A 23,083-nucleotide genomic window follows, 5' to 3' on the forward strand; every position below is an offset into this window, starting at 1 on the left:
AAACCCTTCTCTCTCCAGCAAATCACGTAGACCTCATTGTAGCATGACATCATTGATTTGATTAAAATAGGATCATTAAGCCATGTTAGCATGGACCGTATGGCATGATGCATAGAAAAGGAAGCATTCCATTTGGGTATATGAGATTCTGAACATTGGAGAGCATATGGTTAAAAATTGGAATTATACTGATTAAATACAAATACACCTAAAACCAATATATAGCATCAAACAACAACAAAAGCAATTACTGCCATTAGAAAATGTTTCCCTTATATGCAACTTGCATTTGGAATTTTCTCCCAGAATTGCTTGTAGAAAACCATGAAGTACGTTTAAAGTTGCACAAACTATTTCTGAGAAATAACTATTTACTAACTGCCTTATCTTCACTTGAACAATAAATGCATTACCTGCCACAAATGGAAATACGGAATTTATTTTCTTGTTACGTAGCTTTTGGGAGGGGGGGTCGATCCACAGAAGGGGGTGCACTAAATATACATACTGCAGATATCTCTCACTCACATCAATGAATATACGCTTCAATTGTGTACATTTTACATAGGTGTCTGTTCGCTTTCTGGCTCAGAGAATAACGGACATGTAAAAATGACAACTCCAGTTTGCTAAATTGCAATTCTTTCAAGGCAGATGTATGTTTACGAGACCGTCGTGTACATGACGTGCCAGAAATGACAAATAGGGGCGTGGCTGATCATCCTAACGCGTGCGTGGCGCTTGCCACAACCTAGACGTGCCCTCCGTCTGCGTCGTGCGGCCCCAGGCAGGTAAGCTGCCTGCCGGAGCTGCTGCCGCTCCTGCCACGCAGCGTGTGAACGCACCGCACAGTATGTCTCTGTCGTCCGCTCATTGCCTCGGGGGTGGGAGCCTGGTGACGACAAATTACCATCCCGTTTAACCCCCGCCCCTCCCCGCAGGCCACGGGGAGGGAGGAGGCAGTGTGTGTACAGTAGGTGTTGCGTTGAGATACCGGCGCCCCTTGGCTCAAGGAGAGCAGGAGGGAGGAATCTTCCGCAGCCGCCGGGGAGGGCGAAGCGAGAGGCCGGGCGCGCGGTGGATGTGCTGCTGCCCTGCGGTCAGGCTGCGTCTCTGCCAGCAGCAGCAGGAGGACTCCAGACCGGGACGGGAAGGAAGCATCCCCGTGGACAGGTAAGATCCAAGTGAGCTCCGCTGCCCTGCTGCGGCGACTCTCGCCGTGGCCCGAGATCACCGGCTCGGCACTCGGCAACCGCAGCCTAAAATGTGCCCTGATGTTGCACTGCAGGGTCATTCCTTGGTGCAGGTGGCAAGAGGTGCCACGGGGCTTTGGGGGCTGACACCACTGGCCATCACCCACTGCATTGGGTGCTGCCATCGCTGTCTGCAGCCCCATCCTCCCTGCAAGAGGGGGCTGCCACCACCACTGTCCATATGTGACCTCTGCACTGAGTGGCACTGCCACCTACAGCCGGCAACCCTACTAATCCCCTTCCCTCGCCCTGGGTGATTACACTGCTCATTATGCCAAACATGTTCCCTGGGTGCAGACACCACTGCCCATCTTCTACCCCCTGCACAGAATGCCTTCATTGGTGCACACCTACCATGATCGCAGCTATCTTTCCTTATCTTCTACCCCTCACCTGTATACTGTCACTGACCGGCTCCTGTCCAGCAACCCACTGTGCATCTCCTGCACCTTGCCTCGGGAGCTGCCACCCCTCCCCAACTCCCGTCCAGGCCCCATGCCATCCCTCACCCAGTGCACAGCCTCCCCTGTCCACCTCTTGACCCTACGTTGCCATTGATACCTTGACTGCTGACTTCTGTACTTGCCCCCGCCGGCCAGTCCTTACCCCCGCCGTGGGGGCTGCCCCCATTGCCTACACCGACCCTGGGCAGTCACTTCAGCCCCCTTTTATTTATCCCTACGCCCCCGGGTCCAGCCGCCACCCTTGCACCCCCTTCCACCCTGAGTGCATCCACAGCCCCCGTCTTCTGACCCTTCTCCCAGTAACGTCCTTCTTCCCTGCTCCCCCGCCCCACATTTCATCCCAAGGAGTCACTTATTCACTGGAATATTAACCTGCAGGTAGCCTGCAGCGCTTGCCCCCACCAGCCCGCATTCTTCTCCTGCTTCCGGGCATCCGTCCGATAATCAGTGGCGCAGCTGCGGGCAGGGTCCGGGCGTCGGGGTTATTATATCACACATATGTATCGGATCAGCTGTGCCAGCCGCAGAGCCGCGGCGGATTAATGTCTCAATGAGCAGAGTTTAAAACTGCGATGTTTCTCTTGGTAACTGTGGCCAGCGGTGGGAACGGACAGACCGGAAGCCCGTCAAGTCCCGCCTCCCTCGCTGGGTCCTTTTGACTTGCTCCATCCCTCGATTTCTGTCTCTCTGTGGTACGCAGTTTTGGGAATGGACTCTTGCCTGGTTAGTCCCCCACGTTAAATAGAGGAATATATGGGGTAATGAATTTTAACCTAGTAAGACCTAACTTCCACCTCTGAAGTTCCCGTGTACCGACCTATAACCCCGGGGACCCATGGGAAATTCCCCAAACCCCAGAAGACTCCTCATTCAAATTACGGAACACGCCCCTTCTTCAGTAATCAGCTGATGCATGTTTTCACACTGGTTGTTTTGCTGTGTATCTATCTACTGCACGGCTGTTTGTGTCTATCTGTTTATTGCACTCCGTGCACCACCCACCTTCTTCCCCACCAATAATTCTGTCAGCCATGACAATCGTCTGAATAATTTATGGTCAATAGTAATTTTTATCTCCAATGATTGGCGGGTGCAGGGTCCGAGGGAGCTCTCCCCAACTAAAAGAATCAATAGCTACCCGTGGGTGGTCTCTGAGAGGCCAGGGTCACGCGGACTAGACAAGACACGCCCAGCAGAAATAAACCCCCCAAAGCACTGTCTTGTGGCATGTGGATTCGCACAGCGAGCATAGCAACGGCGTCTCCTTCTCGACTGTCGGCTGAGAGAGAATGTGTGTATTGCTGTTGTCTCGGAGACCCAGCGCCAACAGCTGTCTCAATCGGCTCCCAGACCTTCTATTTCTCCTCTCACCTAGAAGGACTTTTAAATGTACGTCTACTAAAAGGACTGGTTTAAAAGGGGTCAAAATACAGATTTCTTCAGCGATCACCAAAAATACACTCTGCTTAGTTTGTGCCGGTGTTTTCAGGTGGTGGGCACCAGTAATCACTTTTGAGGACTTCCTGAGGCATATTTTTCATCATCATACTTTGAGCAAGAGAAAGGCAGTAAATGTGGAAAGAAGGAGGGAGAGAAAGATAGGAAAACAGTGAATGAGGATGGGAGCAGGGAAGAAAAAGAACACAGAGTGATATAAACAGACAAGAAATGCAGGGTACTGCAAGAGAGCGACACAAGGTTAATTCAAGACTATGCAGCCTTGGTATTTAGCAATCCTGGCAGTCGACAGTGCCGGTGGCGGGCTCTTTAAAAACTTTGTTCACCTGCACTTCTATATTTTTGGGCAAATTAAGCACTGGATGCACACTGGCTGCCACTGATTTCATTCATATTAATTCCATATCAACTAGAAGGATGGGCAAGCTTAGTTGGACTAACTTCACAGGGGCACAGCTATTGTTAGAGCTGCCAGTGCAGGGGCACCGGTGGCTAGGGCTTTAAGGGACAAGCTGCAACCCAATTTTGGCTGCCTCACACTATTCACACAGAGGAGAGCACCCACTTTCCTTGCATCCATTAGGACCCATGGCACCCTGTCTGCATGACTAGGAACACCTCCCGAGAATGGGAACGAGTGAATCGTACTAATGTATACCAGGCACAGGTACCAATGATAGATAGATAATATATATGTGTCAGATGAACTGCCCCATCAGCTTCTACAGGGACAACTTTCAGATAATGGCATTCATACAGTGGTAGGAGCATCCTTTGTAGCTAAGTGAGCGCTCAGTGCCCCTGCTGTGTATGTCGTTGAGTTATTTGGAATAGTGATTGCTACTTAAGCACAAGTCTGACTCATTTGTTTAGTATTTGTGACCACATATAGTTTTTTTAGGTCCAGCCTAAGCAGCGCATGCACTGTCGCTCAACATGCTGTATTCAGTCTAGGGCTTACAGCCTGCCTCCAGCTTCTGACTGGCTGTTGTCATTGTCCTTTAGAAAACATTGCTTCTAATTGTATATTGGTTCCTGCTTGTCCCACCTTTTTTCAAATTTTTTGACTTCCATGGATCTCCCCCAGGACTTGCCCTCTTCCACTTGTTTATTTTTTGAATGGTTCAGTCTCTCTGTCTCTTCATGTGAGGGCCAGTTTCCCACCAGTAAATAGGACACGCTGCAAAGGTGGGACTAGCGAGGCATGCCCAGACTCACTTTATAATGTCATCACGTGGTTTCGGGAGGTAGTAGTATGTGAAATAAATGCAGAGACATCAGGGAATGATTCTGATTAGGAGGAATGTGTGTTTTAATATGTGTATGTTGCATTTAATTTACACCTTTGCTACACTGCCGTTGTTGCTCCATATGCCAACAATGACGAAACACAGTTTTCGTACGACAACAGAAACAAAAATAACAGCAGCATCAGGTACCAAACATATGCTCATGATACTGTCCTGCATATTTAGAAATACCGACAGAATAGGGATTGCTCCACTCATGCTGCATTGGATGTAGAGCAACTGGTAGTGCTTAAATGCCTTTGCACCTTGTATACAGAGTAATCAATCCATTCTTATATGTTAAGCACCTTGGGGGCCTCCTGTTCACCTGGCCTTTCTCTCTGGGCGCCCCGCTTCACCTTCACACTCACCCTGCACATATGAGCAGCCTGGCTCCAGCAGCACGCGGCCACCTCTTTTTGGGATGATGTGTGGTTTTGTTGCTACTGCACCAGATAGCCTGGGCCCTCGCAGGTGGCTTCTGACACAGTGACTCTTTCAAGTTGTCATATTCTTGGCCTCCCTGCCAAAATGCTTGAAATCTTATAGCTAGCTGCAGATTTGGACTGAAAACATCTGACCGCATCAAGCACATTTTTACTTGCTCTTATTATCTACTAGTCTGTGATGACAACCTTTCAATGAATGAGCTTGTCAATTCTATCTCTGGGACATGTTTTGATGTGATGTGCATGCTCAGAAAAGCCTTTGATTGGGTTCTCTTGCAAACCAGGAACACCCTAGTCCAGGCATTGATAGTGAGTCGCCTGGACTATGGGAACTCCCTCTTGGTCGCAATGAACAAAGGCCTTTTCTCCAGACTCCAGGTGGTGCAGAAAACGGCGGCCCACCTTGTCAGCAACCTTTGTCCTCTGTCTTCTTCTGAACCTTTATTACACTCCCTTCATTAGCTGCCTATAAAAAAGCGTGCTCTTTTTTAAACTTCTTTGTTTGGTTTTCAAACTTTGCATGGGAATGGTCCATGTTGTCTCAAAAACAAGCTGCAGCCATAAATCGTGACACGCCAATTTAGATCTAGCAAACTACTACCGTTATGTGCTGGTTGTAGTCGTACAGCTAGGTATGGGGGGCGTTCCTTTTCTTTTTTAACCCCCAAACACTGTAACCAGTTACCCCTACAGCTACGTTATTGTTCAGACCTACCTTCATTTAAGAAATCTCTGAAAACATGGTTGTTTAATCTTTATAAGAACATTGGAATGTTGGGAGCTCCATTGTAGACAATGGAGTGCTCCCTGCTTCTACGGACTGGTAAAGAAAGGCCCTCAGAGGAACATTCCAATGTTTTACGAAGGCCTCTCTGAGTTCGAGGGGATTTAAATCCCTTTGAGCTTCGAGGGGCATTGTTTTATTTGTTAGAACATTCTGCCCTCTCGTGGCAGAATGTTCTAATAGCCTTATAGCCCTTTGTAGCAGGGCTATACCGACTATTAAAGCCCTAGTCCCTTATTAAAGTCCCTCACCTTCGGCTCGGGCCTTTAACGCAGGAGCGGGCCTTTAATAGCTGGTATAGCCTGCTTTTGCGGGCTATAAGGCTATAATATTATCATCAAACTCTTACCAGTGTGGACTACTCAAGTATCGAGAGGTCCCCTAGAGAGAGGATGATTCGTGCACTCAGCAAATCTATAAATAAATAAAAGGGTGAAGAGCAAAAACCTGTGTCTTCCATGACCGCACTCCTGTCCTTGAAGCATCTGTCTGCTGGCCCACAAACCAGACTCGCCGTCATTTCACTCACAAGGCTCATCCCTGTAGAACTTCCTCATTCTGGCCCTGCCCTTCAAGGCAGACTTTGGTCTGGATTATGAGTGCTCTGGTTGTTAACAATCCCTTCCCACATGCCTGTTTTTTTATGAAGGGGTCGTAATGGCAAGTGAGTTAGAGTTTACAGTAAGCAGTAATTACCAGGTGCAATAAAGTCCGCACCCCATGCCCCTTAATAAATCTCAGCAGGTCAGACCTGCTGGAATCTAACAGAAGAACATGTCTGGTTAAACCGGGACCTGCTGAGTTTCTGGTGGAAAGCATCAAAAATCCACGTTAGTCCCCTTGTGAACAAGCAAAAGTTGTAATAGGCAAAATTTATGACACCCATTTCATCCCTAGCCCTGGAGCATTTGGTTTTAGTAGTTGTGACAAATATTGCAGCCCACAAGGCCACTCATAACCAAAGCCTTTCTAAAGTTTAAAAAAACTGAAAACCCACCTCTTCTGCCAAGCACTAAGCCCAATCAGTACATCACTTGCCTTTATGTTCTGACTGTTGTCCTGCCCACCAGTCTGCATATCACCCTCCCATTGTAAGCTCTGAGATGGAGCCAATAGGGAGGGTGGGCACTATAAACATGCAGATAAATTAACACGGCAAGCATTAAATGAACACATGTTATTCAACATTCTGTTAAAAACTACAATGCTGCTTGTCAGGTTGCTCTTAAAAGTACCAATGTGAAATGATGTATGGAGTGTTAATCCTGCACAGCACAATTTAGACTAATTTAATGTGCGGGCCACAAAACTGTATTTATACCTCCAAAAGGCACCCACACCCGTATGTCGTCACTCCTTCATAACAAGCAGTGACGCCTGAACAGACCGGATGAGCACTTAGCAAAACCTCCCAACAAAAGAACAAACCAATACATTGTTCCTTTTCACCATGCCAACCTCTATAAACACGACATTGCAAAAGTACAATCAGACTTAAATCAATAGCCACCAGCGGTGACCCACACAAACAGCATGTTCCAGCCAAGGTATATAAATTGTACAATATACAAAGCACATGTAAACATTGTGAACCGAAACCCCACTCCGGCTAATTGAACCTCCTTGGGTGCGATGCTATTAGGATATGAATATGAGCACTCTGTTTGTTGCTAGTGTTCTTTTCCGGTTATTTTTCAGAGCCTTGTGGACTTCTTTTTCTTTTGTTTTATAATTCAGCATAACATAAAAGAGTGGGGCTTTGGTGCACCTGTTCTCGTGTTTGAGGTAGCAACATGTTCAATATCAAGCCAGACCTCGACCTGTTTTGAGGTTGAAGCCTTTGGGTAACTTCAGGAGCAAACACTGGTGGTGTGGCCGGCATGTAATATCCGTCTCCATCTCTTTGTTAAAATCTAGAATTTCTATGCACTTCCTTCCATGTTTTTTAATAATATGTTGATTATCTCTGCATAGGCTAGTACAATCTCTGTTATTGTATAGTGAATTAGTCAACGACACCGTGCCTATTAATGTAGGCACCAACCTCAAATTCAAGCTCTTTCGGTTTTACGCCAAGAAACATGGTCAGGTCAAGAAAATTAAGGCAGAACATTCATGCACTGGTCTCTTCTGTCAGGAGGGTTCATCTGACCTACCCTCCGATGTAGGCAAATTGATACTGTGAACCATGAAAACCTCATCTCTATTTCTGGTTTCACCCCTTGACAACATTTAAATTTCCTGGCAAAAATCACTTAGTTTCCCCACCCTCACTTTACTTAACTGCCAAACCAGATTGACAATCTCTTAGTTCCATCCCTTCTTTGTTCCATCCCTTCTTTGTAACAAGCAATGCACAAATCTGAGCATTGACATTTCATATACTGAGGACTCTCAAAGGGAACCGAGCCATTGGTGACAAACGTGCGTACATTATCTAAATTAATTGCAGATATGTTTGCTTATTTACAGTCCACTGTGATAATATTTGCCACTGCCAACGATATTGAGAGTAAAACTTCTCATAATGTCATGTTGAGACATTGTAAATGTAACATACCACCTAGTGACTAGCTGGTACACAGTTGCACCTGAACAACCCCAGGCTTTCCACCATGCCACCGACACCTGCTGTCGGTCTCTCTGGCCCTTCATCCATCGTACTGGAGCCGGAGGTTGCTCTTTTTCCCACCCCGCTGGCAAGGAATGGAACGACCTCCCCATCCACCTACGAATCTCTACCTCCCTTGCCTAATTCAGGAGTGGCCCCAAGACCTGGCTGTTCAAATACCCTCTCCCCACTCACTGCCTGGATACCCCTCAAGGTGATTAGCGCGCTCTACAAATACTGATTGATTGATACCACCCGATTACTAACCTGCAAGAACCACGACTGGCTGTTTCATTCAGGGAACTATAAAGCACCAGTGCAGCAGTACACATAACCAGCCACTCACAAACGAAGCTCAGATGCACTGTTCAGTACACACAGTGTCACATGCTATTCATGCATGCATGCCCGCGCACTCTGATTGCATGCTTCTAGTCCAACCCTGGGCTATCTGATTGAATGTGCATGCAACCCCACAAAGTCATCACAATGCCGACACGTTAATTAATTCCTATTTAGCACAGTAAAAGAACCATCTTAGTTTTTCTCACAAAACAAGCACAAGCTTCTCACTCTTCAGTGTAGTCCTGCGGTGTGATAGTCATTTGTCTACACAAAAATTGAACTACCCATGTGTTTACTAAACCATATAAGCGCCTTTGCATGCAGACTGGCGGAAATCCGCTTGCACTTGCACTGTACCACACTTTCAGCACCTGCACTGTTGCATAAAAAGCGCTTCGAAACTGAGAATATTAAAGTTGGGCTTCCTCCGGATTCACTTAATTTCCCTCCACAGAGGACTGATGAAGTAAACGTTTTGACTTTTCTTAGAAACTGGAGCCAGCCTTACACGTGTCATTTTGCTTAGTCGTCTTGTTGCCCCCAAGCGCAGTGCCCTGCAGCCATCTGTCGTTCAGCTAGGGCTCCCGGGGCAACCTGTACTCCCACACCCTGGCCTGCTGATAGAGATAAGACGAAGGCCTGTTTATCTTCCCTTTCTTGGAAAGCACGCCCAGGCCTCTGTGACTGAACCTTCTGTCTGCAGCTGCAGAGGGTTTTCCCATGGGGTACAGAGCTGGTAATGGAGATTGTGCCCCTCCTCGTCCTCTTTTTGTACAAGCAGAGCCATTTCGGTATGAACAGGGGTTTCTTGTTTCTCAGAATATTTCATGCAGAGTCCATGATGGCCTGCCTCGAGGTAAAAGGACGGTCTGCTCCTCACAACGTCAGTTATTTTGTTACCCTGGACGAAACCCAAAATGTTCGTGCTTTAGACAAGTCACAGTCCTGAAGGAGGGCCTATATTCATTAACATTGATTCATGTTGGCAAGATTGCTTTTTAACAAGCAGTATATTTTGAACGGTTTTAAAAACCACACTTTACTCTCGCAGAATATCTGCTGATCCAATATATTAAGTTTGTTAAGCTATCATAGAGATTGCACATCACAGTTTTAACTACTAACAAAACAAGACGGCCACATTAAATGACTGTCTGACACTAGAGTGTCTGGCACCTCATAGGTTTGTTAAGAAAACCCTCACACACCAACCTGGTTGGTGTCCTGCTTCATCATCGGGTCCCAGCTGAGTAGCTGAATGCAATCCAGCTGTGCTGCGACACCTGATTACAGTGGAGTTGGTTGAGGTGTAAGTGAATGTGATGAAGTAAGTGTAAATATAAAAATACCTCCAGAATTCTACCTGTCTGACACTCTAGTGTCAGACAGTCATTTAATGTGGCCGTCTTCTTTGGTTAGTAGTTACTTCTAGTGACAAGGACGGCCATCCACCTGTCCTAGCTCTCCCCACTTTGGTTTTTTGAACATCACAGTTTTAGCCAACTTCTGGCATGGTCTCTTAGGGCTGGCTGCAGCCTCTCTGTGGATCATCTCTTCTCCAGGTTGTGTGTTTTTAACCATAATGGGGCTTCATTGGATAAGGGAGAATTTTCCACTTTCCTGATTCTTCCATCAGTGTGATCAGTGTCCATTGAGTTCTGTAACAGTTGCCAGGCACTGTCTTCCAGTCGTCGTAGGTACCCAGACTTACTTTGGTGGGATTTTCCCAGGGGGGGGGGGGGTGCAACAGGGAACAGGATGAGCGTTATTGTGCTCTTCCTTCTCACCCTTCTGCTTGTGATCAATTAATTTTGCAATCGGTGTTGTCCCTTTTTAGATCCGCCCACAGCACCCTTGAGCTGTCAGTAAAAGCTATTTAAAAAAGTTTAAAAGCGGGTTAAGAACCCCCCGTTTACTTACTAATGCTTGCCATTGGTTGGCTTTCACTTCACTCTTGTATCCTTGCTTCCTACTGGTCACACCTCCATCTCCCTGCTGACTTCTCACCTGCTCCTGCATTCTTCCTGGGGCTTGTCCCACGCCATGGAGAATGGACCTGTCACTGCTTCTTGTTTGCAGTCAATGCCCTTCCACTGGCTGCGTGCTGTTCCAGGGATGTTTTTTTACCTGATGCAATGTGCTCTGTAAGAGTGCTGGGTACTATACGGTTTCCTACCCCCACCCTCTGTCATGACACACTTGTGCTCCTTCCCCCTGTCCTTCTCCCCATATTTGTTTTGTTCCACACTCCCTGCCCCATTTGCCCCCTATGTTGCTTGTACCACCACCACCCCAGCGCTGTTTTTACACATATTGCACAGCAGTGCAGGCTACTGTACAACACGGCGTAAAAGGAAAAAACACTATGACATGGTCAATGCTGGCCTGGTCATAGCATTTTTCTTTTCCAAAAAACATTGAAAAGACCAATAGATCTCGCATAGACAAAACCTAGTGGCTTTGCCAATGCTTGTTTAGAGCATACCATGCCTGGTGACAGAGGATGTTCTTCAGCAATTGCCATCTGGCATCGTTTCTAGTGACCTTCCACTATGAAGTTGATCAATAAGTCACTGGTTTCAGTCGAGGTGTGACAGTGTCCCCCTGTCCAACATCACTGTATTCCTGACTCAGTACTGGCCTGATAACCTGTTCCAAAACCTTCCAGTCTTCAGTATGCAGACCACTGTCTTGTAGATTTTGTATTTTTCTAGAAAAAGGGAATTTTGGGACGGATTTTAGTAATTTTGTGGACCTTGCATCTAATTCAAATGCTTTTGAAGAGGGTCTTATTTACTTGGTACTGTGTGCCAATCAACATCTTTTGATACGTGGTGTGCAAACTGCAGGTTGCAGCCTTTTTCCCATTGGGGATTAAAGAGGATTAAGGAGGCCGGATTTGCAACTTCGAACCAAATACTGTTCGAAAGTAATTAGTGTGCCTTGTGTTTCAGTAGCAGGCATAAGTATCCTTGTCTTGTAACTCGTGACTCATACCGGTTGGACTGTTTTGCCATCCCACTTTAAATGTTCTTGTGTGCCAGTACTACTGTATTCTTTGTTCCCGTACGTGTGCCTTTTCTTTCCTGATTTTGGATTCCCCATGAAATGCACTCACTATGTCCAAGCAAGTGTGTTTCCCTTTAGCAGTGTTTGTGTTTTCCTGTTCCAGAATTGGTGTCTCATATTCCCAGTGTCAATATGGTTCCTGTCCACATGTCACTGCCTGGATCCATTGTTAAGTCTCCTCTGTTCCACTATTTGTTACTGTTAAAGTATTTTCTGTCCTGGCATCAGTCCCAGCATCACACTGTGTGTGCCCCCTGTTACAGCATCTGTGTGTTCCCTTTCCTGGTCAACATGATTTTCTACCAGTGTGTGCTTTCCTGCTTTGAGGCATCTATCATGGAACAATTTGAAGGGATTCCAGTTAGTGTATGGATTCTCTAATATTGAGGTACAAATATTGTGTAAAGAATATTGAGGACACAAATATTGCAAAATTAATTTTCTATAGGTTACTATACTTAACTGCAAGTATATGTACCATGAAGATATGCTTAAGGTGTGGAGTTAAGAATAGTAGAGCTATACTTACCTATTTGCAGTTACCTTCTTGATATTTTAGTCCTCGATCTTTTTGACACAATATTCTCTCCACACAATATTTCTAGCAACGATATTACATTAGACAACCCCTTTCCCGGATTTACAGTCTGCATATCAATGTTTGTGTCATCATGTCACAATGAGAGGGTTGCTCGGTCTATATAAGGAGTGGTTTCCAAATTTGTGGTCCTCATTGGCAGTATGCTCCATGGCTGAGTGCCTGTGATGTTTCAAATGAAATACTTTCATTTGCTACTTTGGTGCGTACGATTCCTGTCAGCCTCTACTCTACTCACCAATCGTGGTTCCTTTAGCTGGAATGGCTTTCCCTGTGAGTTGTTCCATTCTAGAGTTTTGCTAGACATTCCTAGTCGCCGCCCTACCTCGCTGGCCATTCGTCACCTGCATTGGCTAAGAGTCAAAAGCCGGATAAAATTTAAGGCATTATGCATCGCCTATAAGGCCATCCATGATTCAGGACCTAGGTTCCTCAAGGATACATTCCGGATCTATTCTCCTCAAAGACCCCTTCGTTCAGCTTGCACCCACCTCCTTCCCGTCCCACGTACCAGAACCACCGGCTGGGGCGACAGACGCTTCTTAGTGGCAACCCCCAGGTTGTGGAATACTCTTCCTTTGTACATCAAAACTAGCCCTACCTTTATCATTTTTCGTAAACTCCTGAAAATCTGGTTATTTAACCAATGATACCGTGGGTAGCCCTCCGCCTCAGCAGTCTGATATGCGCCGAGACACCCTTGGGTAGTTGTGCGCAATAAAAATCTCAAAAACATAAACAAACATAAACATGTATGATGTCCCTCCAGCCAATATCTATGTACTCCTGGGCCCAATATGTACTACCTTCTACCTTTTGTACCAACGTGTGCCTTCAGTGTGTGTCTTATCCTTTTGAAGTTTAGGTCCAACATTGTCCTTTTCTGTTATTTGGTTTGTGTACTGGCCGAGAACCAGTATCTTCTTTGTACTAAGCCTGGTGTACTTTCTGAACCACTGTCTCTTAGCTTCTGCCCTATCTGCCAGTGTGGTTCCCTGTCCCAGTGTGTTTTCAGGTAGCTGCCCAAATGTAATAGATGTAAACTGTCTGAGTGTCAATCTGTTCTTGTCTCACAATCTGCGTTGTCTTCCGGTATTTTCAAAGGCCAAGATCGCAAACCTCTGGAACAGTCTGTATGGTTGATATTTCATCAGGGGTGGTTCATGCCTCATTGCAATCATCTTTGTATGGTAGAGTTCAGAGCCATTCCCTTCTTGAGCGTTCATTTATTTAGTGGCTTACTGCGGATCTTTACTCTGGCTCGTAATGTTGCACTTTGTGTCCCAGTTACATGGTGTTCGTGGTCCCTTTAGGCACTGAAATGAATGGTGGATGTGGACAATGAGTTGAATGAGTGCGAGTCTGGAGTAAAATTGGGGGTAGAGGGGATCAGGGTGGGGTGGAAGCACAGGTTTGCATTGGGGAGAGGTTAACGCAGACCTAATGCAGAAATCAGCTCCTTGTTGCTCCAGCTGATTGTTCATTGATATCCTTCTGGCTTCCCTTTAGTTGAACATGGGATGGCTGTAGTGGGGCCATTCCATGTGAGCTGTCACTTGGAAGAAGCATAGTGTGCTTTGCAGCATGGGGCACCTCTCTGTATCCATAACTAAGGAAAAAGTAAAGTTGGGGTGCATGCTCGAGGGACAGCCTCTGGGACAGTGAGTGTGCCGTACTCCTGCAGGCTGCTCTGTGAATTTATGATGGGTGAGTGACTGTGAGGGAGTAGGGTAATTATATATTTTGAGCTGCCATTGTAGATATTTTGGGGGTGGTGTACTTGATTCAGAGATCCACTGGAAATTAAAAGTGGAGCAGTTGCTTCATTGATTAGTCCTATGCAAGATGCTGATAGGCCAGCTATTTAATCTATTGCCCTGCCAGATTTTTCATGAAAAGAGGTTAGATGCAAGATGGCTGGCGGGTCTCATGCTAAATATTCACAGTTCTATTCATCGACCACCTTCCAGCATAAGACAAAATTAACATGGTATCAAGTTAGAAAGCAGGTGCTATGTGTCTTTGCCCCAATAACTTGGTGAATGAGGAAAACCATAACTTCACGCACAACATTACTTCAAGATATGCATGCAATGTGGGGATTCTTTAGCCACAAATGCTATTGCAGTCTTTCGATTCATAGGGAAGTAGAGATAAAACTAAGACAAGGGCATTCCATAATCTCTGCTCAGTGCAAGAGCTCTCCATATCTGCAGATGTGCTAAACAGCTGCGCCTGGCAGTCGTTACTGGGCGAGCTCAGCTCCAATAACAGCCAAGGGCATTCGTCAGGAATGCTCCTGTAGTCATAGTAGACACCAAGAGCAATCTGTACCCTCATATGAATGAATGAATGAATGAGTCTGCATACAACAGTGTCTGCTTTCCTATAGCCACCACCATGTCTTAATAGTGAGTTATCTGCTCCTTAAACTATCTTCCCGCCGAGCATACCGCTGCCCTCCATCCCACATATTCTGTCTTGCACCTCTCTCCACCCACTTCTTGCACTCCCTTTGTCTCTCCTACTCCCACCTTCATAATCCTTAACCAGCCTTTGTCTGCACTCCTTCATAATCCTTAACCAGCCTTTGCCTGCACTCACCAAGCACAATGCACCCTTCTCGCTCCACTCCTTGCTGCTCTACGCTTCACCCACACCCCTAATACCACACCATGCTTCCTTGTTGCTTACCTTTTGTACACTGTGGATCCAGCATTCGTCCTAATAATCTATTAGGGATCCTCATAGGAGCTGAGCTTCCTCCCATATCTACCCTTTAGCGGAATTAATTTGATGGGATCCTGCAAGTCTGGTGATCCCAGCCTGACTACAATGGCGCATCTTCCAAGTCAAGTCATTCCCTTGACTGCAGGACGTAACAGGAGTCCTGGGCCAAGGGACAAAGCAATGAGGCAGACTATGTGGGGACACATTCAACACAGGTGAGCAGTGGCATCAGTTGACAGGTCTCCTTCTTCAGGATGACCCATTCTTGACCACTGCCCTCCTGGCCAGGCCAAGTGCTTTGGAAGGGACTGCCCCAGGACATGGGGAAGGGTAGGAAGGTTCAAGGTCATTTGGCAAGTGGGAGAGATGAGTCAGATATCTGGCCACATTCAGATCTACACCTACACACCTTAAAGATGCTCCCTACTGATACCCATTATCTACAACCCTGGGGAGTGGCAATTGGAAACAAGCTAATAGTTTGGCATTCCTTTTGGCGGGCAAGTGTAGTCAATGGAACATGAAGTGGGGAAGGATGTTTGAACATTGGGCATGTAGGCAGTGGAATGACTGTTGTAATGCTGTATAATCAGATTTAATTTAGTCCGTGATAGTTTATTGAACCTCTTCAATTTATTCTCACTGGACCGTGATCTCATGATCAACTAGCTATAGTTATTGATCAGAATGAATGAACCTGCTACCAAATTGCATTCAATAACTGAAATCTGCACCAGGATGATGAGGTATAAGAAAATGTGCCGAAGACTGCAACACACTTGTACAACAATGTATGAACCAAAATGAACTTTCCCCGTAATGCACCTGTCATCTTCAACTCAAAGCTTTCATTCATTTAACAAATAGTGTAACTAAGAACATACTTCATCACAATCAACTTTTCTGAGGAGTTCTCCTTCTACAGCCTCCCCTAGGACTGTAAACTCGCAGAAGTCAACTCTTTACTAAAGAACCCATCAGCAGACCCCAGCAACCTCAACAACAACTGACCGATCTCCCTGCAACCACTCCCATATAAAATATTAGAAAACACCATCAACCAAAAGCTCTACTCACAACTGGAACAAAGCCTCCTAATCGACTCCTCCCAAACCAGATTCCGCAGCAAACACAGCACCGAGACCGCCCTCATCGCAGCTAATTGCGACATCCGAGCCCCACTTGACTGAGGCGAGACTGCAGCTCTGATCCTCCTAGGCCTCTCAGCAGCCTTTGATATGGTTCCCAACCACACACTCATCACAAGGCTGCACAACATAGGCCTCCAAAGAGCCGATCTTGGATGGATCGCCTCTTTCCTCACCGAAGAACACAAGAAGTGTGGCTTCCCCTATCATTTCCAAAGGAAATCATCTCAATATATTATCTTCCATAAACACGTATATCCTTTCTATTCAGTCATGTATCTATATATTCTTTACTTTACTCCTACTGTAGAAGAGAGAAAATGTTCACTCTCTCCAATGCACTACTCTGTCTCACCCTATACCTCTCTCAATATATCCTCTACCTCCTCTCTCTGACTCATCACAAACGTCATTCTACTACTGTGATCTCCAAAGTAACATTTTCTTGGCTCTTCCCTCCTCTATCCCCCCTGGTTCACCCCAAACCTCATTTTACTACTATGATCTCTCAAACAACCCTTTCTTTATTCTTCCCTCATGTATCCATCCCTTGACTCAGCCCAAACCTCATTCACTACTATGATCTCCCTAATCTCTTTGCAGAGACTCTTCCATCTCTCCTTTTTACTCATCCCAAACCTCCTCTTACTATGATGATCTCATTACACTTTCTAGATTCTTCCCTCGTCTATCCCTCTATTATCTTATTCAATCCAACTAACAGACTCATTTGATATCCACCACTCAAATTCCCTCTACTAATCCACCACTAACCCTTTTGGGTTCTGGAGTAGCATGCTATGCACCAAAAAGCACTTCAACAGGTAAACATCCTTTACAAATACTGTGTTACAATGCAGTCCATTACCCCACATTTTGTACTCCACAACAACTTTTTCACCGCAGGGCTTTACACAGCAAACCATTACAATGCGTTCCTCATTACAACGCCCCGGCCGAGTTAGAATAGTAAATTGCGGTGTCATGGACAATGCGTTGAAATGGAATGCGTTTTAAAGCACTGCATTGCAAATGATATTGTGGAGTAAAACATTTGGGGTAGTGGCACGCGTTGTAAACACGTGCGGAGTCAAGAGACATATTCGCTTCAACACTTTGTCAGAGGTTGTAGGTGCTATATAAATACAATTACAATCTGTGGAGTACTAAAAGGATCTTCACTCAGCCCCATCTGCCTTCAACACTCATATGACACCTCTAGCCTGCATCACCAAAATCCACGGACTCAACATCATATCCTATGCTGATGACACACAAATCATCCTCTCCCTCTCAGAAGACACCATCAACACCAACTTCAACAACTGCATGACAGATGTCTCCTACTGGATGAAGGACAACTGACTGAAGCACAACACGAACAAGACAGAGGTACTGATTTTCGAAAACAAAAGCTCCCTGTGGGCCGCATTCTGATGGCCCTCAGAACTCGGAGCTTTCCTATCCCTACTGACCACGCTAGGAACCTAGGCATCATTCTGGACAGCAAGCTAGCCATGACGACTCAGGTAAACTCCGCCTCCTCCTTCTGCTTCTGCATCCTCCTCATTCTTCGTAAGATATTCAAATGGCTACCCCAAAACTCAAGATGTGCAACCACCCCGACTCTCAATTCCAGCTGCCTGGACTACAGCAACACTCTCTCACCTCCAACGCCAGCTCACCTCCTCCGATGACCATAGACCATACGGAACGCTGCAGACAGACTAGTCCTGGATCCCCCTAAACTAACCCACATCACCCCCTACCTCAGGGACCTCTACTGTTTTCCTTTACAGAAAAGATGCAAGTTCAAGCTCCTAACCCATGCATACAAGGACCTACACAGCTGCACACCTGCCTAATTGAACCATCGCCTGAACTTCCATCAGACACCTCTGCTCCGCGTCCCTTCCTGTAACCCTCACCCCTGCATCTGACATAGCAGAGGCAGAAGTCGCTCCTTCTCCTACCTAGCAGCGAAGACATGGAACGGGCTACCTTTTCAACTACGGACCTCTCTATCTCTTCCAGAGATCTGAAAGTCCATGAAGGCCTGGCTATTCGGCTAATCAACTGGACCCTGCCAGCGCCTGCATACTCTCATGGGTGACAAGTAGCACTCTACAAATCCACTGATTGGTTGATTACAGCTGAGGCCACCAAATCTCGCCCATTTCTGCCTTACTTGCTTTGGTTGAACTAAAGTAAACTTAGGGCACCACTCCGAAATGGTGGACAAGTTCCAAAGAGTGCAAGGCTTGCTGTCCATCTTCTCTAATATTATGAAAGAATTACATCTGGCCTCCAATTTTGCTTTTTCACTAGTTGCTTGTTATAAACGGTGTGATCTCAGAATCGTTTTCCTCGCCCACAAGATTCTGCACAATACTGCATTTTAACACCGACCTAAGCTGGTCCTTCCTCCCTTTGAAACCAGCAGAATGTGAAAGGTCAGCTTCCCTTCACTATCTTTTCCTGCTTTAAGCAAAATACACTCAGGGCCAGATTTATCATAGTGTTGAGTCGCGGAAGGTAATGCAGCGGCAGCGCAACACTACAATCAGATTTACCAAGCAACGTAAGGCTTGGTAAATCTGTAGTAATGCAGGGCAGTGCAAGTTGCTACCATGCGTTACTCTGCCCTAGGAAGGTGTTCCATGGTTGTATGTGGGTGTTCCCACGTATCCATCCAAGGATTTGGCTCATTTTCAGATTTACCATTGGTGGTAGATCTGGGAATGTGTCGGAATGCTATGCTTTCCCAGGGAGGCATAAAAAGGAGAAATATCTTTATTTCTCCTTGTTTTTTCTCGTTCTATGGGTGCTGCATTCTGCAGCATACGTAGAAAGAGGAAAAGGCTTCAGAGCATTGGTTTTGTGCAGGAAGGCGTCCCTTCCTGTACAAAAACATTCATGCCTGCAATGCAGGCACCCTTGCACCATGGTGCAAGGGTGCCCGCATTGGCTCAAGGCAGCACATTGTGCGCCAGGGCAAATAAAGTACAGAAATCTCACCATATAATGTTGATCATGGTGCATTCCAGCCCTCTCCCTTTCACGCAGCGCAGCAAGGTGTCTCGCTGCGTTGCATGAAATTTTGATAAATTGGGCACTCAGTCTGGGGAAACGCCCCGCACTCTCAGGGCTCTCCTTTTTCGAATTTCATGCCCTTTCCTCTTCGCAGTCAGTCAAACTGTAGCAAACACCCGAGCACCCACCCATTTCATCAAACTTGTGGTCTGAGCTCAGTTTAATTACGACTGTCAATTGTTTTCATCCTAACCCTAATAAGGCAACTGTTTGCTAGTGTAAATGCCAAAAACAGTTTAATAACATAATCTACAAATCCTGTTGTTTCCTGGCAATGTTTTGGATCTAAAGGCAGCTATTTTGGTTTACAGATCTGTGTATGGTTTACGGTTATGCGAGTTACAGACTCAAGTAGCCATTTATCTTTCAGGCCAGTATGCCAACAGTATGCACGGATGCATACAAAGTATCATAAGCTGTGGAACACCTTGATATGTTTAGCTCAGTCAATCATTCTCTTGAAATGGTCTCCATCCGGCAGATGCATTAAGTCAGTTTTACATCTGGTGAATATCATGAAATCCATACAACACTCCTTCAGAAAGTAGTTAAGTCTTTTATCCGTTGACTAAGTGTATAGTGCTCCTGCAAAAAGGTGCATAAAGTGCCTCCTGGTGCATTTGGGCTGGGTCCCTGGAATTTCTCAATGCAAATGACCAAATGGCTCACAGATATGTGCATAGTCGAAGGTCACGGTAGTTACAGTATCAAGTAACCGTTTATCTTTTGGGCGACTGAATCAACAGTATTACATTGTGGCGTTCCTTACTCAGTTCTGGATTTATAAGTGAAATGTTTTGAAAGGTTCATTCAGTCACTGGAATTTGTATTTTACAATGTGTTTTATTGGCCATTCATATACTCCTCCTACAACAAGCTGACATTTCTCTTAGGAATTTGATAATAGGGACTATTTTGCATTATATTTGTATTTTATTTATTTATAAAGTGTTAACCTTGATAAAAGGTAGAACATCAAAGCAGCAGGAAGGCTAGGCAAGAGAGAGCAAATGTGGAATGGCTGAGAGGGGTTGACAGTTACCATGCAAAAAGACTGGGGGGGAAACTGATTCGTTTATGAGGAGCTGAATTAAGATGAGGATAATTTAGCGAGGCTAGACTGGTTGAGTGAGAAGTTCTTTTTCAGTATTGTTGTGAAGTTTGGAGGTTTCTATGCAAGACTTCCCTCATTCCATATTTAGAAAGCAGGAAATCAGTAGTCGGGTATATTGGTGCTTGATGGTGTATTCATTGCTAAATGATTTGTAATTGTTGATATGAAGTTATGGTTGGATAACCAATTCAATGTGTGGAGCAAAAGTGCTAATAAAATATTCCATTTTAAATATTGTCCTCCATACCTATCATATCAAAATGATCAGCAACCACAGTATTATGAAGGTATGTATTTAGAGCTAAAGTATATGTTGGTAAATGTAGATGTACAATCCTTAACGCCACATCTGCGTACCCTAAAAATATAATATTTTCAAGGCTCGTAGAAGTGGAATTGAGAATAGTAAATCTAAACTTACCTTTAAATTGTTACCTTAATGATGGTGTGGTTCTCATTACTCTGCATACAATATTTTCGCAGGATAATATTTTCATTGGAAATATTCTGACATACAATAGTCGAGCGTGAGAGATGCTCATGGGTTTTTTCAGTAGGAAGACATTCCTGTTCTGTTTTAAACAACACCTTGTTTGGACATAAGCTGCTGTGGTGCATTCGGGTAAATTTCTGAACAGTAGGAGTCTGAAAAACATAGTAGCTCGAATGAGCAGGAATTGATGTAAAATGCCCACCATGGCTCAGACTTTGGATAGGTTGTATTAGTGAAAGGGAGCATTTTTGTCACCGCTTATAATTATGGGACATTGGAGCATTCTGTGTAAAATATAAGGCCAAGATTGCGTGCGGTTTTAAGGAGTGCTGGCGGGGGTTTCAATTTAGATACATAATTAAAAGCAAGTTCTGGCAGAACTTAATACAGCTATTTCATGCACCTTGAAAATATCCAAATCTGAGTTGTTTCTGCGGAGGGACGAACCAGTGACTTTGTGGTAACACTCAGCTCTCTGTTTCCCGGGCTTTTTCTTCAATGTTGTTAATAAAGAATGCTATGATATAAATATATACTAGCTTTTCCATAGTGGTGCCTGCCTTAAATTGTACTGTTGTAATATTTAGGGCGATAAATGCACAAAAGGTAAAGGTGATGGCTACAAGAATAAAGTTTTTGGTGTAGTCTAGGGATTGTTTCCTTATATCGTTCATTAGTAACTAATGTTAAGACAGTTGTCCAACCCCTAGCTATTCCTTGATGGATTAAAAAAATATTCAAAAGTCCATTATATATAAAGGTCTGTTGAATCCCCATAATGGTTGTGGTAGGAAATATCAAAGCCAGAATATCAACAGGTCACAGTATCATGACCAGAATGTGGAGGAATAAAATATCTAAGAAGTAAATGCACATAGAAAAGAATGAATTTATTATTCTTAAGTCCACATCTATGTACCATGAACAGATATATATATATATATTTTTTTTTAAGGTCCGTGTATGTGGAGTTAGGTATAGGAAATCTATAAAAACAACTTTACCTTTCGATATTTATTTCCTTGATATTCCTGTAATGATATTTAGACCCATTGATATTCCGGCTTCGATATTCTCGACCCACACCCGCCATTAATGTGTTTCGAATCCCGCAGCCTGCACTGCATTTTGCATTTAACTTGCTGAGCATAAAACCTGTTTCATAAAATGACACTGCTGCTTGATTACCTTTTTCTGAAATAGCAGGTGTTTTTGGAGTGGGTCACAGCTGTGGAAAATGTTCACTATTCCCTTTAGAATTTTTTTTAAACAATGAATATGAATGAGATAAAATGTATTTCGTTGTAGCTAGACATTTTGACAATTGCTCTGGTGTGGTAGACCATCCTTGGACAAGACAGACTTAAAAATCACCTTTGCTTTTTCTGAGAACTGACAACTCCAGCGCAGGCAACTTCTTAGTAGTCGTTTGCTTGATGATATGGGGAGCTGAGTCTTAGCCTCTATATTATAATGTATAATGTATACAATTCGAACTCTCATTCTGTAATGAATTTTTCAGAGATAAATGGAATTCGTATCTGCCTGTAGAATGCCCTAAAGTGCCCTATGGACTCCCAGTAAACTTGTTTTATTTATGTTTTTTTTTGCATGAGCAGTACAGGAAATTAATATTATTTTAATGTGGCTGTGGTCTGCGCCTGAGAGGAGGGCCGATACTGTGGACAGAGGGTGTATTCTATAAACAAAGAGCAAAAGAAACAAAATAGGTACACTGCTCAGTCAAAGCTGATAGAGCTGGCAAGTGCTTCCAAGTAAATTATCTGCAAAACCACACTCGTGCTGTTCTTAGGTTTCCGGTGGGTGACAACTGCTTATTAACTTAATTACAGCAAAATCAGTTAGAACAACCGATCAAGTTACTGCAGTTTGTGCTTCATTAGCACCAGTTCATCTTAGGTTTCAGAAATGTCAGGTCCCTTACTTTGAATGCCTGCCCCAGTTTCCTTTAGGCGTTGCTAACAGTAACACATTAGTGAAGATAAAAAAAACAATGGCTTCCCAAACATAACACAATCGTTTGTAGTATAAAAGGAAAAAGTCAGCGTGGTGGAGTAGGCCCAAGACGACTGCACAGGTGAGAGAGTCTGCAAATACCCACACCAGACACAGAAACAAGCATTGGCAAGGTCAGTATTCCTGGTGTTGTCTGCCTGCCTTTTGG

At 44.8% G+C, this 23,083-nt stretch overlaps 1 protein-coding gene across 1 annotated transcript in view; it reads left to right on the top strand.

The window, feature by feature from the left end:
* Nucleotides 1-720: 720 nt before the first annotated feature.
* PIP5K1B (phosphatidylinositol-4-phosphate 5-kinase type 1 beta) overlaps nt 721-23,083 on the top strand; it is a 375,649-nt gene continuing 353,286 nt past the window's right edge. Inside the window, exon 1 of the mRNA XM_078675735.1 lies at nt 721-1,173. The gene's annotated coding sequence lies outside the window, so the exon portion shown is untranslated. The remainder of the gene's footprint in view (nt 1,174-23,083) is intronic.

This window comes from Lissotriton helveticus, chromosome 2_1 (genome assembly GCF_964261635.1).
Source record: "Lissotriton helveticus chromosome 2_1, aLisHel1.1, whole genome shotgun sequence".
NCBI lineage: Eukaryota > Metazoa > Chordata > Amphibia > Caudata > Salamandridae > Lissotriton > Lissotriton helveticus.